Consider the following 22087-nt stretch of genomic DNA (forward strand, 5'->3'; position numbering starts at 1 on the left):
TATTAATGACAGTGATAATAATAAATTATATAATATGTATAGTATATATGGAGTTATTCCAGTCAGGACATTCACAGCCTCCTCGTAGCATGGTCCCTCCTGAAGGTGACAGTATGGCCTGTTGCAACAAGACTTTGAGACTGAGATACCAGTTTCAGGCAGTGACTCTTTATAACCAGTGAAAGAAGTGGCTAAAGATGGCCCTGCACTGGAATGTTCCTGACAGTGACAGGATATCCAGGAGCTTGCAGACCCTGTGGGGTCTGGCAGCTGCACAGGCTGGCTGTCACCACACCACTGGGCAGCACCGCAGAGAAAACACTTTGTCTTTATTGTTCCCAGTGTTGCTTAAACGTCACAGGTGTCTGATATTTACATTTAGCACCTGTCTCACTCATATCATGTTGGGTGGGTGTCAGCTCATGCTCTTCTGACTGATGCCTACTCCAAATGCCCTCCCTGCACATGCCCCAGATGGCAGCAGTGTGGGTGAGGACATCCCTGCCACCATCCCCATCCACCCTGACCCCATCCCTTGTTAGCAGCAGAGGGCTTTGCAGGAGAAATCTGGTATCACCAAGGACAGACTGGACACTTGCAATCACAGAATCCCAGAATGTTTTGGGTGGGAAGGGACCTTAAAGATCATCTTGTTCCATCCACTGTCATGGGCAGGGACACCTTCCACTGTCCCAGGTTGCTCCAAGCCCTGTACAACCTGGCCTTGAACACCTCCAGGCAGAGCATCTCATGAGCTGCCAAAGTGCCCTGGGCATTTCTGCCTCTGAGTACTTGTGAAAAGCATCTTGGCTGATTTTTAAGCACAAAATATTGCAGATAGCTAAAAATCAAGGCATGAGGGCAATTGTCATCTGCCCTACTCCAGATTCACCCTCACTTCTTACTCTGTGACTGCTGAAGGGGTGATGAAATAGTTCCTGCTGTGATCCAAATGTCTTCTGAAAGGTTTCTTCAGTGGTTTGGGGTGGAAGTTCTTTCTTAGCAATGCAGGGGTGTACTATCTGAGGTAGGATGCTGGACTTCCTTCTCTGGAGGTGACTGTAAAAATCCCCATTTTTAAGTTCTCCTGACCAACTCCCATCAGCACACGGATCAAAGCCAGGATCCAGTGCCAGCCAGGCCTTGGAACACACTGGGGAAGCTGTTCTACATTTGGTTTCCACTGTGTGCTGAGCACTGGGTTTCACTTCATGATTAATATAAACTTCACAGGGGTGATGTGCAGTCACTGGCAACTGCCAGGCACTGTCCAGTCCCATTTCCACACAGCAGGAAGGCTCCCTGTGAGCCTTCTGTATGGCTCCTCGAGGGCTCCATTTGCAGGATTAATCAGAGTTTGTGTAAAATGTTCAAATCCTTTTACAAGTCCACACTTGTGCTCTGAACTTGATCAAGTTTTCATCTAAGTGCAAAGTAAACACGTGTTATGCTAAGCACCCAAAGGGTCTGGGCAGATCTTGAATAAGATACAAAATAATGTAGGAACAAGAGTTGTTACTGCATGTACATCACAGACATTGTGCTCTGGAGCACAAGTCCAATGAGGAGCAGCTGAGGGAACGAGTGACAGGACAAGGGGAAATGGCCTCAAGTTGTGCCACAGGAGGTTCAGGTTGGATTTTAGGGAAAATTTCTTCACTGAAGGAGTGGTCAGGCATTGGCACAGGATGCCCAGGGCAGTGGTGGAGACACCATCCCTGGAAGTGTTCAAAAAATGAGTAACTGTGCCACTTCATGATGTGGTTTGTGAACATGGTGGGATTCAGGCAGAGGTTGCACTTGATGATCTTGGAGGTCGTTTCCAACTTTAGTTGTTCTGTGGTTCTGTGTTCTGTGGCAGCTCTTGCCTTCTCTCCTTGCTGCACTGTGTCCTCTCAGAGATCTCCACTAGATGGTGGAATGGACCAGTAAAAGAGTTTGTGCGGTAACAAAGGGACGTGGTCAGGCTGTGGTGACGCCTGTGGGGACCTCAGAGCTGCTCTCAGGACCAGATCCTGGAGCACCACACGTGCCCTGTGGGTTAGGGGGCATGTGGCAGCACCCCTCTGCATCAGCCTCTGCAGTGCCATCCCAAACCCCCTGGGACTGAAGAGCTGTGATCCTTCCTCATAGCTCTTGATTCTTTCAGGCAGGGGGGTTTCACCTTCAGGCCTCTTCCTCTCTACTTCTTTTTCTCCATGGAGAAGAGCTGCCTTTTTCCTAGGAGGCAAGGAGCAAACCCACTGATGTGCTGCAGGGCTCATCCATGCTAGGAAGGGAACGTTTCTGGCCAGAGAATGTGAATGAGAATGGGACAGCGTGTCACCAAAGGAGGGGGTGGGGCTGGGAAGAAAAAGTTTTGCGGGTGCAGAAGACGTGTGTGATGGGGATTAAAGCTCTCAAGTCTGTGTGATGGAGCCAGTGCTGGCCTTGGACAGAGTGCTGAACTGAGACCAGCTCTCAGTCCTCAGCCCTGAGAGGTCATGTCACAGTTTTGTGCCTCAGTTTCTCCTGTGTAAGATGGAGTCAAGGATTCTGACCTTTTGGGGACAGTCTTTTGTTATCTACAATGAAATGGGCGTCAGAGATCTCTGTTTTCATTACTGACTCTGCTGGTGACTTGTGGGATTGTGTCCTCTGTACCTGGAGTCACAGGGAGATGAGGCTTTAGCTCCACTCATGACACTGTCCAGGGTGAGGGGCTGAGCCTGCACTGTCCTGGTTCCCTCATTTCAGTTAGAGCTGCATGTCCTGCACACAGCAAAGGGAGATGTGCCAGAGCCAGCTGCTGCTGAAGGGGTGACGGGTGCTGGTTGAGCTGCTGTCACTCTTTGACCAGCCTGGTGAGGGTGCAGGCCTTCATGTCTGCAGAAAGACTCATGCAGATTTGGTGAGTCGAGAAGCTGTAGAAATAGGTGTTTTCCTTTAAAAAATGAAGTTTCCTTCTCTGAGGGGACTGTGCTGGTGGGGTTTTGCCAGGAGATAACCTGGTTTAGGGGGAAGTGTCCCTGCCCATGAGGGTTGGAATGGGATGACCTCTAAAGTTCCTTCCAACTCAAACCATCCTGTGATTCTATGATTCTATGACCCCTTTTTTCTGAGGAGAGAAACCACACAGACCATCTGAAGCCTAAGGAGTGTCCTCAGCTCCTCCAGCACTCTGTGGGAGTGCATTTCCAGCTCGTGCATTCTGGAGAGGCCAGGCCAGCTGCCACGCAGTGTGTTACGAAGATGTGCAAGGACAAGAGGCAGAATTATCAAGAGCTGCTTCTCTACCTGCGTGACTGAGCAAAATTTAATTACCTCTGCTCCCAGGAGAGCTGCCTGGCCCTGGTACATGAACCATGCGATTTAGGTTTCTAACTATTTGCCAGCTCTGTGAGCCCTCCAGCTTGTAAAGTGCCTCTAGTGCTAGAGACCAGGGAAAGCTGGGACAAGGATTTTGTAGTGAGTCATCCAAGAAAAAGAATGGTGTAGGAAAAAGAGACATGCTACCCACAGGAAGCATGCTGGTTGGGTTTTGCATTCAGTCATCTGCCTTTAATGTTTTTAGCCTGTCATATTTCCATAGGTCCATTTTCACCTGCCTCTTTGATGCTGTGAGCTTGACTGTCTGTGGGATTTCTCTGGTGCCCAAATCTTCATTCACTGACTGTTGTGTTTGTATTTTCAAGTCTTAAATTTTATCTGCTGCCAAGTAACGCCTTTTGTTCTTATGGACCAGGGAGATTAATTGTTCCCTTTCTTTCTAGCAAGCAACAAGCAACAAGGAGCCATCATAAAATTATCTCAGAGAGCTGCTCTTCAGTCATGGTTGTGGAAATAAACCAAGTGTTCAAGAAGAGGCTTGGGCCAGAGAGCTGAAAGGACAAGGTCAGAGATCTGCAGGAACATTTGTTGAGATGACTTCACCCTGGGATGTCAGGGTGTGCCTGTAGGTTCTACAAACAAACCCAAGCCATCCCTGCTACTTGTGACCTTGTCAGTCATACTTGTCTTGCTGTTGTGATGAAGTGCAGGACAGGTTGCCTGTCCGGGCATTTGGTAAATGGGCAGAATTGCTGTGGTGGGACCTGCACGGGGACAAGAAAGTCACTGCCAGGAACAGAACAGGGTCTCAGTGCTTTGAAAAATAATGCAGTCACCCAGGGAGGGTCAGGTTCCGCAAACCTGAAGAGCTCTGCAGGGCAGGAACACTGAGCAAAGCACTGAGGTGCCAAGAGGCAAAACAGGTTTTGGCCTCACTATTTGCTGTGCACAATACATTAACAGAGTGTGGCCAAGGTTTACTTTAACACCAGCCAGGTGTGCCAGGCCCAGGGCAGGAGGTGAGGCACTGCACAGACACATGGGGAGGGGTCTCGTCTCTCCCAGACAGTTCATATCCTCAACAGAAAAGTCAGGGAAAAGAATAAATGTGATTCTCCATAATAATTTTCCTTAAATTAAAATACACACTAGGGTCACTGTTCCCCCAGCACCCTTTTGGCTCTCAACACATCTCACTCAGCCTTGATCCAAGAGGGATGTTTTCAGATACTGTATGACAAAGTCCAGGACAGAGCTGAGCCCCCTCCCCACACAGGGGTTGAGAACCATCTGCTCAAGTACAGGTTATCACACATGGAGGCCACCACAGCTAGAAAATCAGGTGGGACCATCCGTAGGAGACGTGTGTGTCACAGCAAACCACTGTGAGGGAGCTCCAGAGTCCCAGAGGAGCTTTGAGGATGTAAAATTATACCCGTCCCTAATCCAGGATGCTTTTGTGGATGTGTCAAAGACTGGAATTTTTTTTAAATACTGTTTCTCTGCCACGACTGTGAGTGTACATTCAGCTCACTCACCACAGGAAACAGCCCAGCTGGAGTTCATTTAAACCTCTGCTCAAATGCTTCATTTATCTATCTTTAAACCTGTACTGACAATATTTGCATTGTAATGTTTGAACTCTGCTTTCACCTCAAGATTTGCCTGGTAGCAAAGGTGATTTCTGCATAACCAGAGAACATCTGAGTCTTCCCATTACTTTGGGAATGGTCTCACCTCTATTCAAGGCATAAGGGAGCTGCTTTTTCCCAACACTACAGGGGAAGGTTTGGAGCTGCAAATAGGTGCCAAGGTGCAAGAAGTACATTTTAGGGACTAGGATCAGCCAGGAAGCTCTGGGAGAATGTTGGGTTCTCCCACAAATTTGCAGGTGCCTCTTTGAAAAAAGAGGGAGGAGGACCTTTTATACAAGCAGATAGTGACAGGAGATGGGGAAATGGTTTTAAACTGGCCGAGGGAAGGGTTAGATGAGATATCAAGAATTAATTCTTCCCTGTGAGAGTGGCGAGGCCCTGGCACAGGTTTCCCAGAGAAGCTGTGGCTGCCCCTGGATCCCTGGAAGTGTCCAAGGCCAGGGGCTTGGAGCAACCTGGGCTAGTGAAAGGTGTCCCTGCCCTGGCAAAGGGTGGAGCTGGATGAGCTTTAAGGTCCCTTTCTATCCAAGCTATTCCATGGTTCTATAGTTCTATGACCTAGGGATGAAGGCACTCAGTGTTTTGCTGGAGGTCCCATAGGATTTCTGCCAGAGTTAAGGGGTGAGAACAGATCTCCATGTTTCACTCCGCAACACAAATCTGACAAGATCACTCTCATGCACAGAACAGCTGACACAGACTCTCACCCAAGTTTCCCTTTCCCTCAGGTTTTTTTTTGCCTGTAAAAAAGGTGGAATCCTTCCATTTTAGGAGCAGAGCATATGTGATCACCAGCAGAAGAGAGTGGCCACCAGCACAGTGGTGTGTGGGAACTGTGGGACCTGGCCTTGGCCTGAGAGCAGCAAAGCACAGCTCAGCACAGGCAGAAGGAGCCCCACTGACAAAGTGCTAAGCAAACAGAGGAACTGGTGTGAGGAAGGCAGCATGAGCAGAGGGTTGGAGAAGTATGGAACAAATATGCGGGCAGAAGAGTTTCCAGGCCAGCGTTGCTGGCTGAGAAAGGTGAGGTCCCACAGTGTCACTCCTGTGAGTCTCTTCCTGGCAAGCTGGGTGAGAGGAGGAAAGACACAAAGGCTTCAGAGAGAGGATGAAGGAAATGCAGGTTGACACAAAGCCCTGAGAGAGGAGGAATGCCCTGGGGGTTCCCTGGATGGACTTCTACAGAGGCGAAGCTGAGCTGGCAAGGAAACCTCGTAGGGCAGCTGAGCTCATGCTCTGCCCAAACCACGTGCAGGTCTGCTGTGCTGCAGGAGAGATGGCAGTTCCATGGGCACACCATGGGGTCAGCATCCAGTGGGGTGTTTTCTGTCAGCGTCCAAAGTCAAAGGAATCCAACAAAAAGCTTTGCATCTAACAGCCAGCCTCTGGCTGCAGCAGGTAACAGGAACAGGGTATCAGCAGAACTGGGGTGGTTGTTCCAGGAGCTGGATGGGCTTTGAGCCACCAGATTAAACACATAAAACCCTGAGTAAAACATTTGGGTGTGTGCACTGCAGGTGCAGTACAATACATGGTATGACTGAGCAGCACAGCCCCTGAGAACAGCCTGTCACCACCAGAGACATCCCTGTATCCACTCTGAAGGGACACAACAGCTCCACAGTGCAGGGATGTGCCCTGGGATCCACAACGGTCCGAAAAGTCGTTTACTCCCTTGCACTGATTTTTTTGGAGTCTTGCACTTTGAACCTGATTCTGCAGGTGGCCTCTTCCTCCTGCTGCGTCATTTAGTTTCTAATTTTGAAGGGGCAAAAATTTGAGGGATTTCAATCCTTTTCTGAGTGCATACATGCTTTGTTGGTTGGTAGTGAGAGTGTCACACAACCAGTGTGAGATGTCTCAAAAGGCACTTCATGGAAAAGGACAAATCACTCATAGTTCATGCAGCCCTAAGGACACCAAACCCTGCTGTAAGTGCTCTTTAAAATCTTTATGAAATGTGTGAGAAATACAGTGACATTCAGTTAACTGAATTGCAGGATAATTTGAACTTCTACTTAATTCAATCAAAACTCCTGAAATAAAACCATCTGTATTCTTGACACAAACCCATTTGCACTCTACTTCTGCTGGGCTGATGGAGATGTGATGAGTTTTTCACTTAGAGGCCACTTCACAGCTAATTTTTATACAGTTTTTGCTTAACTGACAATAAAGAAATACTCACACACTTGTGCTACAAATTCCTGCCTCAATTTATAACATTTCCTTGCACAAAGTGAGTCATTACAGAAGAAACCCTCAAGTGCAGTCAAAGGGTTTGAGTGCTCTCTCCTGCTGTGCTACAGCCAAACTAAAGCTTCCAGCTCATTTTGTTGAACATTCCTGCACATGCAGACGGGACCTTGTGATGTGTGAGCAGGTTGTAAACCCAAATCCTTGCCGAGAAGAGGCCAACATTGTGAAAGGAGGAGCTCAAAGGGGCTGAAGGTGTGAAGAGAGAGGCAGTCCCTGCGCGCTGGGCTCCCACACCAGGCAGGGGCAGTGCGAGTTACACAACCCTGACAAAGCTGAGTGTGGGGGGTAAGAGGATTTATTTCTTTCAGTCAGGAGTGGGAGGAGCTGGGTCAGGAAGAGAGGGAAGCTCTGCACAAGCACACATGGGTTGTTTGCAGGTATAAACGGGTGCCATCCACTGCCTGTGTTTCAGGAACCCTGGGAGCACTGGGAGTGTAAAAAAAAGCAATATCCACCTCACCGGGAAGCACTTGCCATTTTTATTTGTTCTCTGCCTCTTGATCTCTCTAGCAGAAGGCTGAGCATGGCATCAAGAGTCCAGCAGTGAGGAGGGGATGTGCCATGAGGGCAGATCAGGGAAGCTTTTGTCTCTGCCATCACCCTGGGGCTGCAGTCCTGCTGTGCTTGCACGGGGGCAACTGGATGGGCCGGAGGAATTTTAATCCTGAATGATTTCCACATTCCTTCCAGCCTGCCAAAGGATTCTGCTGAGGCATCAACTGCCTTGTCCAGCTCAGCCTGTCCTGCATCTGATAAGTTAATTGAGGACTTAATTGAGGAATTAATTGAGGCATTCTGCTGGTTACCACAACATTATCAGTCAGCTTCCCAGAGTTGGAGCTTTCCAGTCTGTTTGGACTCAGTCCTGCAAATAACTAAATACCATCAACCTCCTCCAAAATCCCTGGAGTGGTAGCTGCTGGAAACTTGAGGGATCAGTATCCTCTTTGCCAGCCTTTCTTTGAGTGCTGTTTTGCTCAGCTGCAGGGAGAAAGTTCACTTTGGAAGCAGAAGTGCTGAAAAGTCTTTTTTCCTTCGTGTCCTGGTTCTGCAGCTGCAGCTGGTTGTGCTGTTCATTAGCTCTGATTCTGGCATTTGTCTTGGCGGTCTAGGAGAATGTTCAGCTTTTGTTCTGAAAATCATACAATACCCAGAGAGATTGCCATCTCTGTTGAGTGCATTTGTGCACACTGGAGATGTAAGATGTAATGCAGCTGGAAGGTAATAACAGCACTTCTGTTAAATCTGAGTTCCTGAACTATAACATTTTAAACTGAAAACTTGACGTGATTATCTCTAACCCTTTGGGGCCCATTCTGGCCTTACTCAAATTGGTGTGAATGGGAGTAAGGTAATGGGATAGTCATGGGACAAGGAGGCAGAGGCAGCTCTGTGTTTTCACAGAATCACAGAATCCCAAAACAGCTTGGGTTGAAAGGGACCTTAAAGCTTATCTCATTCCATGGACACCTTCCACTACCCCGGCTTGCTCTGAGCCCCCTCCAACCTGGTGGTGGATGCCTCCAGGGGTGGGGCAGCCACAGCTTCTCTGGGCATCCTGTGCCAGAGCCTCAGCACTGGGAAGAATTCAGGAATTCAGGGAACAACTCCTTCCCAATATCCCATCCATCCCTGCCCTCTGGCAGTGGGAAGCCATTCCTTGTGTCCTGTTCTTCCAGGCCTTTGTCCAAAGTCTCTCTCCAACCTTTTTGTAAGCCCCCTTTTTTCCGTTTATTAGACTTTTGTAGACAACTGCAGAATTTTGTTCAAAACAATTTTTAAATCTTTGCTTTCCCTTTTTTTCCCTCATCTCTTAATTATTAATAGTGTACTCCAAAGAGCCGGAAACAAGGAGCAGACACTTGGAACTTACCAGATCTCTGCCATGGCAACTCATCTGTTTAAGATGAAGCTGACCCCAGGGGTGTTTTGTCAGCATTAACAAAAATCTCATGTCCTTGTAGAGAGTACATTATTCAAAGTGCTAACAGGCTTTTCATACCTAAAGCTGTGCTGTCCTTCCAGCAACATAAAGGTCTTGCTGGTTTTGCCACAGATTGAGACACCATCCCCAGCTGCATGAATCTGAATGATCCAAAACATTTTGTCTTCCAGAAAGTGGGAAATGGAAATTAAAACCTTGACAGGATGTTTGTGGGCTCTTGCTGTGCATCTCAGCTCGAGTGATGAAATTATCAGCCTCAACCTTTATGATTTCTAAGGGGGTGACATAGGACTTGGCTTGGAGCTACTGAGGGTGAGACCAAACTTCTCACCAGATCTCCAAGATGAAGTTCTGTATCTTTGTCTCAATGATGGTGGACACTAAGAGAGATGCCACTGAACTATGGCAAGTTCAGATCCAGTAGAAGTGGTATTTCCTTTCAATTCTGTACTTAAACTGGAGAAACTGGTTGTCAGCCTGATCTGTTGTAACTCTTTCTCAAGCCTGATCTCTCCAGAAAACCAGACTAACAGTTTTATAGAAGCAGAGCAAAAGTAATAAAAACATTTGTGACCTTGTTCACAAGCCCAGACACTTAACCTGGCAATTATGGACATAATATATTTTATCTTGCCAAATAATAAACAATTAGATTATCCTTATCAAGAATGTCCCAACACAACAACCTCCACCAGCCTCTGGACTGTTGTTCTCTTCCATGTTTCTGTTATTTGTTGTCAAGAGAGCCAAGACATGGCCAAATGGGACTCTACTCCTCAGAGCTAACTTTCCATGCACAGTCAACACTTCTATGCTCTCCAGAAAACGGCAAGTACCAGGAAATTTTAGGAGGGTCAGATCCAAGCAGAGGCAGGGGTCTAGACTGCTGTTCCTCAGGCAGGTCTGGATACCAGGACCCAGCTGGTCCAGAGGTCAGAGCACCCAGGCCTGTCCCATTTTGATAGATGGTTCTGTGTCATTTCCCTTCTCTGCCTAAATGGAGTATTGCCTTTCTCTCATAGCTGTGACCTTATCATTGCTTCAGTTGAAAAGTTAAACTAAGTGGATTTTTTTTTCTCTGAAAGGAAGTGAGAAAAGTGGTGGCATGCCAGGGAATCCAGGCTAGCACTCTGAATGCTCCAGCCATGGCAGCAGTTTCACAATCCTACCGAGACATCAGAGAATCCACAGTGAACCACACTATTTCAGGAACCAGGTGCTCCTACAAAAGTGTGAGTTACTCAGGGTCCATTCCACAGGTAACCATGGATCCTCAGCAATTTTAGCCGGACACCACGTGGTGTTTTTCCTGTTGCCCTTTGTAATACTGTGGTATCTCAGGCTGGTTTGGGTTGGTAGGGACCTCAAAGCCCATCCAGCCCCACCCCGCCTGTGGCACACCTTCCACTATCCCAGGTTGCTCCAAGCCCTGTCCGACCTGGCCTTGGACACTTCCAGGGATCCAGAGGCAGCCACAGCTTCTCTGGGCAACCTCACCACACTCATCTGCCACCAGCAAAAAGATTTTGGCTCTGTTGTTTTTGTAACTGCAATTCAGGTGTCTTCACACTGCCATCAGGTTGTCCCTTATCCTTTCATCTGGACTAATGCAGCCTGGCCTCCTTGGCCTCTCCTTGTTGGTCACATGCTGCAGGCCCTGACCACCTTGGTCTCCTTTTGTGGCCCCTCTCTGGTTTCCCCACACCCCTCTCCACATAGCAGCCCTGCACCAGGGGCAGCGTTTCAGGCATGGCTTCAGCAATGCTGAGGCAGGGGTTGGCTCCTGGGCTCTGGAGCAATGGCTGTGTTGCACCAGGGTGGCACCATGGTTCCCTTATCTGCAGTGAGAGTTCAGCATGTGGGGGTCACACCAAACCTCATGTCCACCACAACACCCAGACCCTTCCCAGGCTGCTGCTCCACCAGCTGGGTCTGCACGGGGCTAAGGGATGGGATTATCCTGCCCCACAAGTTTGCACCTATCCCTAGGTGAGGTTTCTGTCAACTCACTGCAAGGTCCCAGTGGTTGATCCCATCTCGTTTGACACAACAGCCACAACCCCAGATTCTGTATCATGCATTTGCTGGGGGTGAGATCTCTGTCACAGTTCGGGTGTTGAAGATGGGAACCCCACTGTCCCCCTGGAGACACACACTTGTCACTGCCACCAGCTGTCCATCTGTGCTGAGGGCTGTTAAGCCCAGGGGTCTGGCTGCTTTCCAACCCCCCACGTGCAGGTTTGCCCAGCCTGCAATGTAGCAGGTGAAGACCATGAAGGTGCCTGAGCATGATTTGCCCCTCAGTAAACCTGTTCTAGCTCTTCATGGTCACTTCCCCATCCTGCACACATTTGGATAAGGACTCCAAGAGGATGTGCTCCATGACCTATCTTGGCATAGACAGGAGACTGGCCCATAGTTCCCAGTCCTCTTCTTGCCCCAGCTGATGCAAATCCAGCAGGAATGTAAAATCTTGCCCGACTCTGTCCCTAGGCATTTCTTCTGGCTTCAAATCATAAAGGAACGCCACTCTGATGAACACAGGCAGAGTATGGCCCCAAAGCTCTTTTGGGTCAGAGGTGCTTTTCAAACCAACACTCCTGTTGTTGTGCCTCTTTCTCTTCAGCTGAGCAGCTGCTGCAGCTGTGCTTGTTCCAAATTGCAGCATGATGTTAATTTTCTCAGATCTGTCTATCGAGGAGGATTTCATTTCAGTTGGCCAAAGACAATGCACTGAAACAGCTACAGCCGAGACAAAGATGGAAATTAACATTTGTAAAGGAAGAAAGGGACAAAAGAAATGTTGGTGACAAGGAAGAAAGTGAAACAAAAATGAAATCATTGTCATTGTCTGACTACAAAAGAGAAGGGGTCCAGAGGTGAAGATTCCTGCCATGCCAGCCTACTGCCTGGGACTCATTCCAGAAACAGTTTGTCCAGGAACAGGACATGGCTGTGAGCGCAAAGGGCTGCGTCTCCCACCATCAGTCCATGAGAAGGGATTGCTTCAATGATCGTTCCATGGTACTCACTATCAAAGCTGTGCATTCCCCATGTTAGGCAGGTTGTTTTAAAATGTCCCCCCAGGAAGAAGGAAGATGCCCCAAATGACTGCCAGGTTGGTTTGCAAGCTTCGGACTGATCCTTAATCTTCACCCGTCACTGGTGATTACTTGGGAGCAGTCCTAATCCCTCAGCTGGGAAAGGTCACTCCTACCTTCCACTGTTGTCTGTTGAACACACAAATTCCTCCTCCTTTTCTTTCCAGGAGGTCTCTGAGGGGGCTGTGGTCCCACTGATATCCCTAAAGTCACATCCATGGCAGGCAGCCGTGATGGCACACACCAGAGGCTTTGGCACCCTGGCAGGATGGGTGCTCTCCTGCAGGTCAGCACTTAGGGCCCTTGTGCTGGTGCAGCTCAGAGCCTCTGGCTGGAGTCAGAGAACAGTCAAATTGGACAAGTTCTAGCAAAAATGTAGGTACCAGGCCTGGAACATGTGAGTGTCTACATGTACAACTATTACGCTGAGTGACTCCAGGCTGGGAGTTGATGGGTGAACTAACACCCATGAGGGCTGTCCTGAGAGCTGCAGACACCAAACACTCTTGCTGAATACCTGCCCTGAAATGGAAAAAACTCTTCTGGAAGGACTTGGCTGTTTCCTAAATGCTTCTATGGCTCAATTCTCATATTCCCTGGGCAGGTACCATCCTGTCTTCATATCCCAGTGCCTGGCTGGCCTGGCTGGTGCCCTCCCAGTGCTGGACATGCCTCGTGCTCATGCTCTCTGTGGAGTCCATTTGCTTGTGAGAACCTTTCACGAGGTTATTTGCTCTGCATTTGTGCCTCAAATGTCACCTCTGAAGTCTGAGATGGGCCCGGGAAGGCAATCCATAGAGTCCTGCTTTGGGCTGGTTTGTGTCTTGTGTATCATCTCTCTGAAGTGTTAAAAATTGAATGCTCCTTACCATGACTGTCTCATTCTTCACAGAGAGGGACTTGGAACACGGGCATAGAGTGACAGGACACAGGGGAACGTCTTCACAATTGCAGAGGGATATTGGAGAGAAATTCTTCCCTGTGAGGCCCTGGCACAGGTTGCCCAGAGAAGCTGTGGCTGCCCCTGGATCCCTGGAAGTGTCCAAGGGCAGGTAGGACAGAGCTTGGAGCACTCTGGATAGTGGAAGGTGGGTTGGAATGAGATGAGCTTTAAGGTCCCTTCCAACCCAAACCAGTCTGTGATTCTGTGATTCTCCAGAAATTTAAACTCTGGTATTCTGAGGGGAAGAGTGCACCAGCCACTGTGACAGATGGAAGGGTTCTCCCTGATTGCAGCCCTTGCCATAGCAAGGGAGCTGCCAGGGAGCAGCAAAAGGGGTGTCAGGTCCTTGACTGGATCTTGGGATTGATTGAGCCCTAGAGACCAGGAGCTGCAGTGTTCAGGGACCTGCCCACACCCACAGGAGTCTCCAAGACAGGAGTTCAGTTTGGGGCACATGGAAGAGGGTGTGCATGTCCTGCTGTGGATAAGTCACACAAATCCGGGTGAGGCTTTTCCATCTCAGAGCATGGTGACTGGTCAGAAGAAGCCAGCTCTTAGTGGCCCTCCCGTCCCAGCCTGCTCTTCTGTCCTGGGTGACAGAAGCTCACCATATGCACTGGAGCAGGTGCTTCATCTGTTCCAGGAGAAACACCCTGAAATTTGGAGGTTTGTTGCTATCTGCAACAAAATCCATTTTTCTGGTCTGGGTTGGCTGTTGTCTGTCCATCTCAGGCGACAGCAGTCACTGCTCTAGTTCAGAGGTGATGCTTAAATTCCTCTTCCCAGAGGCAAGATCGGGTTGTCCCTGAGCACTGGTGGTGTTTTGGTGTTTCAGTTAGGGGGAACAGTTGTGGGCCAGGATCCACACTGGACACGAGCGGACTGATACGGGGATAATGGTGAAGTGCAATTGCACTCTGTCTGTATTTCTTATTCCCATCTCCCAGTCTGGAGCTGACTCGAGGCTCTGCCCTGGAGCTGTTGCCCAGCAGGGAGCTCACTTCACAGCCCCAAAGTCAACAGAAACTTTGGGACCTCCAAAAAAAAGGTCTTTTTTTCAAGATGAAACAATTCTTCAAATGGCAGCTAGTACCTGTAACTCGGCGACAGTTTCCCCAGTAGCAGGCACAGGCTCGAACAGCGAAAGCTCAGCCAAAGGACAGATCTGAGGGTTTTGTGAGGCTGGGAATCAGCTTTGTGGGAACCGCAGGGACTCATTTACAAGTAATGAATCATGAAACAGCAGGAAGCGAACGAGCCAAGAGAAAGTGTGAGCTCTGCAATTAACTCCGGAGTGCTGAGGTGAATAACAAAGCGATGCGATACCAGGGCAGAAAGCAGGTCTCCAGGCTGGGAGTGTTGCAAGACTGATTTCTGTAAACCACAGTTTTTCCAAGCAACTTTTAGTCAAAGAAATTGCTACTTTCTCTCGAACTGAAACAAATCCCATGTGCGTGCATTTATCAGGCAAAACAGCTGACAGCTTTTAACTCAAATTTAAATTTATGAGTGACCCAGATCAGCAAAAACCCGGAAACCATCTCCTTGAATTGTCCTGCTGGAGGTCCTGTGCTGAGCCAAGGTGAGCAGCAGGTATCAGATAAGCCCGTGGGGCAGGGGAAGGATGGGTTTCCACTGTAAGAGACACTGGTGGGTTATCAGTTTACAATGAAGATGAAGGAAAACGTGTATTACTAATTTTCCCCTGGATATGGGGAGAGGTTGGAATTGCAAGTGAGAAGGCAAAGGACCCAGGACAGCACAACTGGTGTGTGGCAGAGCCACCACGAGTGGGACCCAGGGCTGGTGCACAGGACAGTGTGTGCTGTTCCCAGCCCTGTTATGGACACATGTGGTTACACACTGCCTGGGAAGGGAGAATTCTCTTTGTATGGATGCTGGAGATAGAGACAAAACTGCCTTTTCAGGACAACCATCTTTTATTAATGTCACCCAGGTCGGAGTAATCCATCCTCTTTGTCTGAGGCACTGTGCCAGGAGCAGCCGTGTCACAGCAGCTGGCTCCCCTGCAAATCCTGGTACAGTCAAGTGGAAGTGAGGAAATTTCTCCAGCAATCATGAATTTCAGCTGATAAGCCCATGTTTTGTGTTCCTTTCTCCCATTTTATGTAGCCCCAGAAATACAGATGAGCCTAAACCACACTGTCACCTCTCCTGGGTAGGTTAAAGTTCAGTGTTACCAAACTGTCTCTGTGTGAGGCACCAGACACCATCACCCTCTGGACAAAGGGATGGAGACCAGCAGGGACACCACAGCCTCACTGGATCCAACAAAGATCCAATGGATCCAAGAGTGTACCCCTGCTATCAGTCCAGACATGGCCCAGGGCTTTGCCTGCTGTCCCTTTCTTCCTGTTCTGTATCCCTGGAGTTTGGGTCACCCTGGCCCTTCACATGCCCCCATTCACCCTTCTGCTGACAAACATCAGAGGAGCTGCTCTCCTTCCTTCTGTGCCTCTCATGTGGAATAACTGGAGCAGGCACAGGAGGAGCAGAGACTCTTTCTTCTTGTGTCCCTGGTGCAGCATCCCCTCTGAGAGCTGCCAGTTCACATGCGCAGCTCCAGTATTTGCCTGGGCTCTGTGAATAACCACAAATGCCACTTGGCTGGAATAATTGCTTCCAAGCATGCAAAGGATGGAAGGCACAGCCAGAGGCATGGCTCAAAACTTGTTGGAAGTAAGTGTTCAAGAGATCTGAGCAGAAACCCTGAGTGGAGTCAGCATTTGTGGCCTCAGCTGTGCAGGGGTGGCAGGATTGTCACACAGAGTCCATCACACCAGCTCGTGCTGCTTTTGCACCGTCTCTCTGCCCCAGTGACCCCACCGTGCTCACTCCTGATCTGGTGACTAGAGCTGCTGCAGGACAGGCACTGGGGGTGGGAAATGCCCTCTTCCCTTTGGATTGCTTTCAAAGTGGCATCCATGAAAAGCAGTGATGTCCCATGCCTGGCATCTGGGGACCCTCATTCCTTTGTGTTTGTTTTCTCTCTCTGCTTCTTCTCTGACCTCTTTTTGTTTTCTTTGCACCCCTTGCTGGTTTCCCAGACCCATGAGGAGAGCAGATCAAACAGATGGGTGCTCTGGGCTTGTCTCCCAAGCATTGGGAGAGCTGAGTTAGGCAGAGTGGGGAAGGTGGTGCCTGTCAGTGTGAGGCACCAAACCTCTGTGCAGATGCTGTCACTGAGCAGCAAAGCAGCACTCGCTCCCTGTAGCTTAATCCCCTGACCCCAGACCTGTACCACTGCAGCCGCAGGAGTAATTCTTGGTGTTTACATGGGTCAGCAGCTAGACAAGGACTTGACTGGGATTTTCCCAGCGGGTCACACGGCTATTTGCTAATCAGCAGTAGCATAAACATTGCCAGGCTCCTCATGGGTCACTTGCTAGGGACAGGCTAAACAAACCATCGCCAGAAGAAAAGCAGCATGGCTGAGTGGATGGGATTTGAAACTGTATTGGAGTCCTGAGTCTGTGCCCTGGAGGGGTTTCAGGGCTTGTGAAATGGAGAGGTAGTTAGCTGGGAGGGTTGGATCTCAGCCCGAGTGCTGGAGCGGGCAGGAGGGTTCACATGAGATGGGCCCCATGTGAGCACATGAGCTTGAACCCAGCAGGGATGGCAAAGAGCCTCCCCCTCCCTCAGGCTCACTGAGCCAGGCAGTGCTCCAGGGAGCTTGGTCATAGCAGCTTCAAAGCAGCTGCTCTGCTTTGCCCCCACCATGTGTGTCTGTTTACCTGGAGATACAAACTATCCCTGGAAATGCCGCCTCAGCTGCCCGGGCAGAGGGCAACAGTCATGGAGGAGTGAACTCCACGCAACAGCAGCACAGAGGAGACCTGGGCTCCCAGCTGGCAGCTGCAGAAGGTGATGTTTGTAGTTCTTGATGTGTTGTTCCCTTCCATCCCTGTCCTCAGCCATGGCACAGCTAAATACAGGAGTGAGTCTGGCACAGAAGTCACTGAGCTCTGCGGAGTGTGACACCTCCTGGAATGGGGTGACCTGACTGTTACTGGCACCTGGAACACAAGATCGAGGGCACAGCCTGGGCCAGGAGTGTGTAAGATTTCTTATTAGAGCTCCTGGAAATGTGAGACAGCAGAAAAGTCTGTTCTCCAGAACCATATGAGCAAGACCTTTCCCACAGGCATCCTGCTCCAAGCAGGGACACTCTCCTCACCCAGGAGCTGAGTCTCAGGGCTGTCCTGCATGTTGGGGCAGGGCAGTAAGGTGGCGAGGGAGGAATCTGCCTTCCCTTCACCAGTCCCCACTGTCAGCCAGAGAGGAAGGATTCAGGATTCAAAAGTCCAGAGAGAAAGGGAGTAAAAATTAAGAGCGCGATGAAGAAGGGGCTCTCTGTTGAAGGGGAAGTCCTGCCTTCCCTCACTCCCCTTACATGGAAGCAGTGAGTTGCTGTTGCCACCAGCCCTGGGGTGATGTGCAACGTGGCAGAAAGAGAGGAGCAGAAGTGTGCAGGAAATTGCCCTGGAGGAGAGGGATGGCAGAGAAGGCCTTGCATTCTGATGCCACCTGCCATCACTTCAGGGTGACAGTGATGACAAGGGGACATGCACTGCTGCCCAAGCAGCCATCACCTGCCCAGGGGCTGAGCCAACCTGGCTGGGAGGGAGCCAAAGGGCTCCTGCCTGGACCCTGCAGGTTTTTCTAGCACCTGGGCTGTGTTTCTCACCAACAGCCAACCAGCCAAGCTGGCTGGGAAGAAAACTTGCTTCTGGTTTCCAGACCAGGCACCTTTGGTCTGGAAAAGTCAAAGGGGTGCTGCCAGCTTCCCAGGAAGTCATTTGCATGGAGTCGCTGTGGGCAGGCCCAGGGTGAGCCTCCTGCAGGAACCAACCTCCCTCAGTGCCCAGCTGGGAGGCCACAGAGGCTGAGCTGATAATGCAGGAGGGAATGACAGCACAGCCCAAGCGGAGCATGGGGGGTGCTGAAGGACACAGGAACAAGTGTCACACAGGGCATGTCAGGTGCCACAAGGCTTTACCAGCACCTGCTGAAATGGGAGGAGAGGATGGGGGTGTGTGCACATATGCACGTGTGTGTACAAGAGAGGCACAGGGAGGAGAGGTGACCAGGATTCAATCTCTGTGGTGGTTTAGCTGGGGGGTATCAGCATTCAGTTCCTTTTTCCCCATGAGGTGTGGCTGTGCTACACTTGCCCAAGGGGTTGTCACCTCCTGGTTGAATGCCCTTCTGAATGGGACTGCTGGGAGCTGCCTGTCTGTGCTGAACCTGACCCTCACCAACACAGATCTGGGAGCTGGTGCCATCCCAACAGGTTGATATGATGCTATTATGGACCTAGGAACCAACATGTTTTATCAAAGCTGTGTCCAGTGAAGGACCAGTTCTGCTCTCCACTGCGCTCTGGAGGAGCCAGGAAGGATTTCATTGTGGTGGGTAATGGACTCATAGAATCACAGAATGCTTTGGGTTGGAAAGGACCTTAAAGCTCATTCTGTTCCACTCCCCACCATGGGCAGGGACACCTTCCACTGGACCAAGGTGCTCCAAGCCCCGTCCAACCTGGCCTTGGACACTTCCTGGGATGGGGCATCAGCAACTTCTCTGGGCAGTAATAACCTCCGTAAGAAAGAATTTCCTCTTTTCCTCCCTCTGCAGCTGCTTCATACCTTCATACCCAGGGATTTAGGGTTTATCTTTGTATATTGCTGTCAAACAAAATGTGAAACATGTTCAGAGTATGTAACATCTTGATTTTACCTTCTTTCTGCAAAAGTCCTGGGATCAGTGTGGTGGGTGGTGATGGATCTTTTGGCTCTCTCTTCCATGCTGATCATTTCTGACCTGTCCTGGTTTTGCTGCATTCCTCGACCCACTGTGGTACTGTGCAGCTCATCATTCTTCCACCGAGAGCTAACACAGAAGCAAAATGCTCCAAAATTCAGGTTTCTAGAGATGATCCCTAAGAACTCTGCCAGAATATCTGTGATATGAAAGAAAAATGGAGCAGGTGAGCGAAGCTGTGGCTAAAGCAGGCTGTGAGCTCCCACAGGGCTGGCAGCGAGGTGGGAACAGCAGCGTTAGGTGCCCTTGTGAATGGCTGCAATGTGGGTTTGAAGCCAGATCTGTTTTGCCTCTCAGTAAATCTGCCTGTGTGGGGCTGAGGAAGCAGGGATGTTATTGGGGGTGGAAAGCATCTTAAGCAAGTACCACAGGGCCCCCATACAGAACCAGCTGTCCCATCCTGCGGTCCAGCCTGTCCCTTCCTGCCTGCCAGGCCCTGCAATCTGCAGTGCAGGCAGACCTCAGGTTTGCAGGCTGAATCTACAAGGGCAACGTTGACCTAATTAGTCTCTGAAACAAACAGGAGAGAAAGACTTGCTGCCGTATGTTACAGAATGAAATCCTCTCCCTCTCCTTTTGCTCTCCTGGCCCCGGGGATTCATCCCAGGCAGGTGCATCTTTGATTGCAGCAGGTTTTGAATCCTCTTCCCTCTCCTCGCGGGGATGCCACATGCTGTCTTCTGACCTCGTTAGCTTCTCCTCCTGTTCCACTTCCCCGCTCTGCACTCCCAGCCCCACCGATGAGCTAATTACCACAAAGCAATCTGCAGGAACGCGCTCCTCGGAGCGGGGAGAGGAGGGAGGTGCTCTCAGAGACTCGTGGAGGGGGGAGCAAACTGAGGGAGCAGGAGCTTAGTTTAGCAAGGCTGATGTTTGAGCTCGTACCAGGCTGTCCCCCTGCGCAGGTCAGTGCCAGGTGTGGCACAGGGGTGTGCAGGAGACAAAGTGCTCCACGTGGGGATCTGCAGAGTGGGCTGTGCTGCCTGCCCAAAGGGCCAGCTGGGGCTTGTGTGGGCAGGGGCTTGGTGTGCCTCAGCTGCATCCAAGGCATGGATGTGCTGTGCAGGATAACCTGAACTTCCAAGGCTGATATTCGCCAGTTAACCATCTTCCCTCAGCTCCACATTTCCCTTGGACCGACTCCTGCAGGTGACAAGGCAGGGCTGCACACTGTCCTTGGGCAGGCCTCGTGCCAGGTCCCTTGGCCCACGCTCTGGACAGGGCACTGGTCTGGGCACCGCTGCTGCCACATTGTGCTGCCAGGAAAAGGCAAGGTGTTCACTCCAGGAATGCACACCCACAAAATGCACTTAATGGGCTTCCAGTTTTCAGCTGATCTGTGCTCCACAGCAGAGCTGGTGTGTTGTTAGAGCATGGGCAGAGGTCCATTCCTCCAGCACTGGTTGATAATGAGGAAACTGGAGGGGGCTGGAGTTTGGGTTAATTTTGGCCAGATGGAATGACAAAATTTTCCTCTTCTTTCTTAATCAGTGAGAGACAATTCAAACTGGAGAAAGAAAAAAAAATGGCAATTAAGCAAACAACCAGATCCTGATACCTTTTGCCTTGTTGTAAATCTAAAGCAAACCCATCACAGCTGGTGGAACTGTATTTATATTGAGCTGGTGTGAGTGAAATTAATGTCAGCTTCAGTAAATTAAAAGCAAGACAAAGGATGAGAAAAGCCAGTCCCTCTGAGTGTGGCTAAGGAGTGAATTGAGGGAGAGGGACAGTAGGTGATTCTCAGGAAGGATATCTTCATTGTGAAGTCTGTTTGGGAGTGAGGGAAGCCATAAGGTGCCACTTTACCCAAGTGCAAGGCCATGCTGTCACTGAGATTGTGTCCGTGGGGTCTGACCACTCCTGCACAATTGCATGACTTGTGTGATCCCAGCTGATGCCTCTCTCTTTTTTCTGATTTCAGATATCGTCAGGATCCAGATCAGCAAGGCATCAAATGCACAAAGAGCAACGACACAGCTCAGCTGGGGTGTCTTGGGGTGACTTGATGTTGTATTCCCTATCACTGCACTATGGCCAGAAATTACTATATATGCCTTTCTATGCCTTTAAACTGAGCCTGAGAGGTGAGAGAGAAAAGTGTACTTTTTCAAAGCAGTTTGTTTTCATGTTCCGAGGTCGCAGAGATAAAACCTGTCTGCTTCTGCAGAGCGAGGGTGGGGAAGCAGCCTTCTTGCTTTCCAGCCAGCTTTAGGCCAGTTTTTCAGCTCTTTTTTCTCCAGAGAGTTGAACTTTTGTTTTCCTGGGACTCCGATTTTTTCCCTTTCTCTCTGCTGGACAGTTTCAACATCAGAATACATTGGGAGGACCTTCCACCAAGGCCTTGGCCCTGGAGGTGGGCCCACCTCCTCATCCCAGCTCCAAGGAGGGGGAGAGAGATCTATGGAAGGACTCTGAAATTTTCCCAGGTTTTTCTCTCCACAGCGAGAGGTTTCACTATTTAGCATCATTATCCTTTTCCTGTGTGTTTGTTAAATAAATAGTTTTTATCTCTTTCACTTTCCTTGGAGGAAAATTCAATTTTCCCGAACCTGGTGGGGGAGGGGTGGTTGTGACCTGCCTTCTCTCAGAGGATGTATCTCTAAATTTGGCCAAACTGGCACATGGGGTCTCACGTTTTCCTGGTGCTCCTTGGTTTTGAGCTGCAGAAGTTCCTGGATAAATTCAGCCTCAGTTCCTCTCTGAATTCACCTCAGGGTACATTTTGCTGGGTGTTCGCTTTCAGGGTTGAACCAGCTTTTAAAGGAAGGGCTCTTGCTCTCTGCTGCTATTCAGTTTCCTTGTCTTTCAAAACTTTCCATTGCTCTCTCTCTTCCCTTTTTCTTCTACTTGAATTACTTGGTTAATGGAACCCCCACCAGCCTCTACCCTTCTTAGACATTTTTGTGTATCACATGCAACGTGAAAAGCAAAGGTTGCTCTAATTGCTTGCATGTACTCATATTCACTTCTCACCTCATTTATTTCAGATCTAGTTTTCTTTCTGTTCATTTATATTCTCTCCTGTAGC

This window comes from Corvus cornix, chromosome 23, assembly GCF_000738735.6.
Source record: "Corvus cornix cornix isolate S_Up_H32 chromosome 23, ASM73873v5, whole genome shotgun sequence".
Lineage (NCBI taxonomy): Eukaryota > Metazoa > Chordata > Aves > Passeriformes > Corvidae > Corvus > Corvus cornix.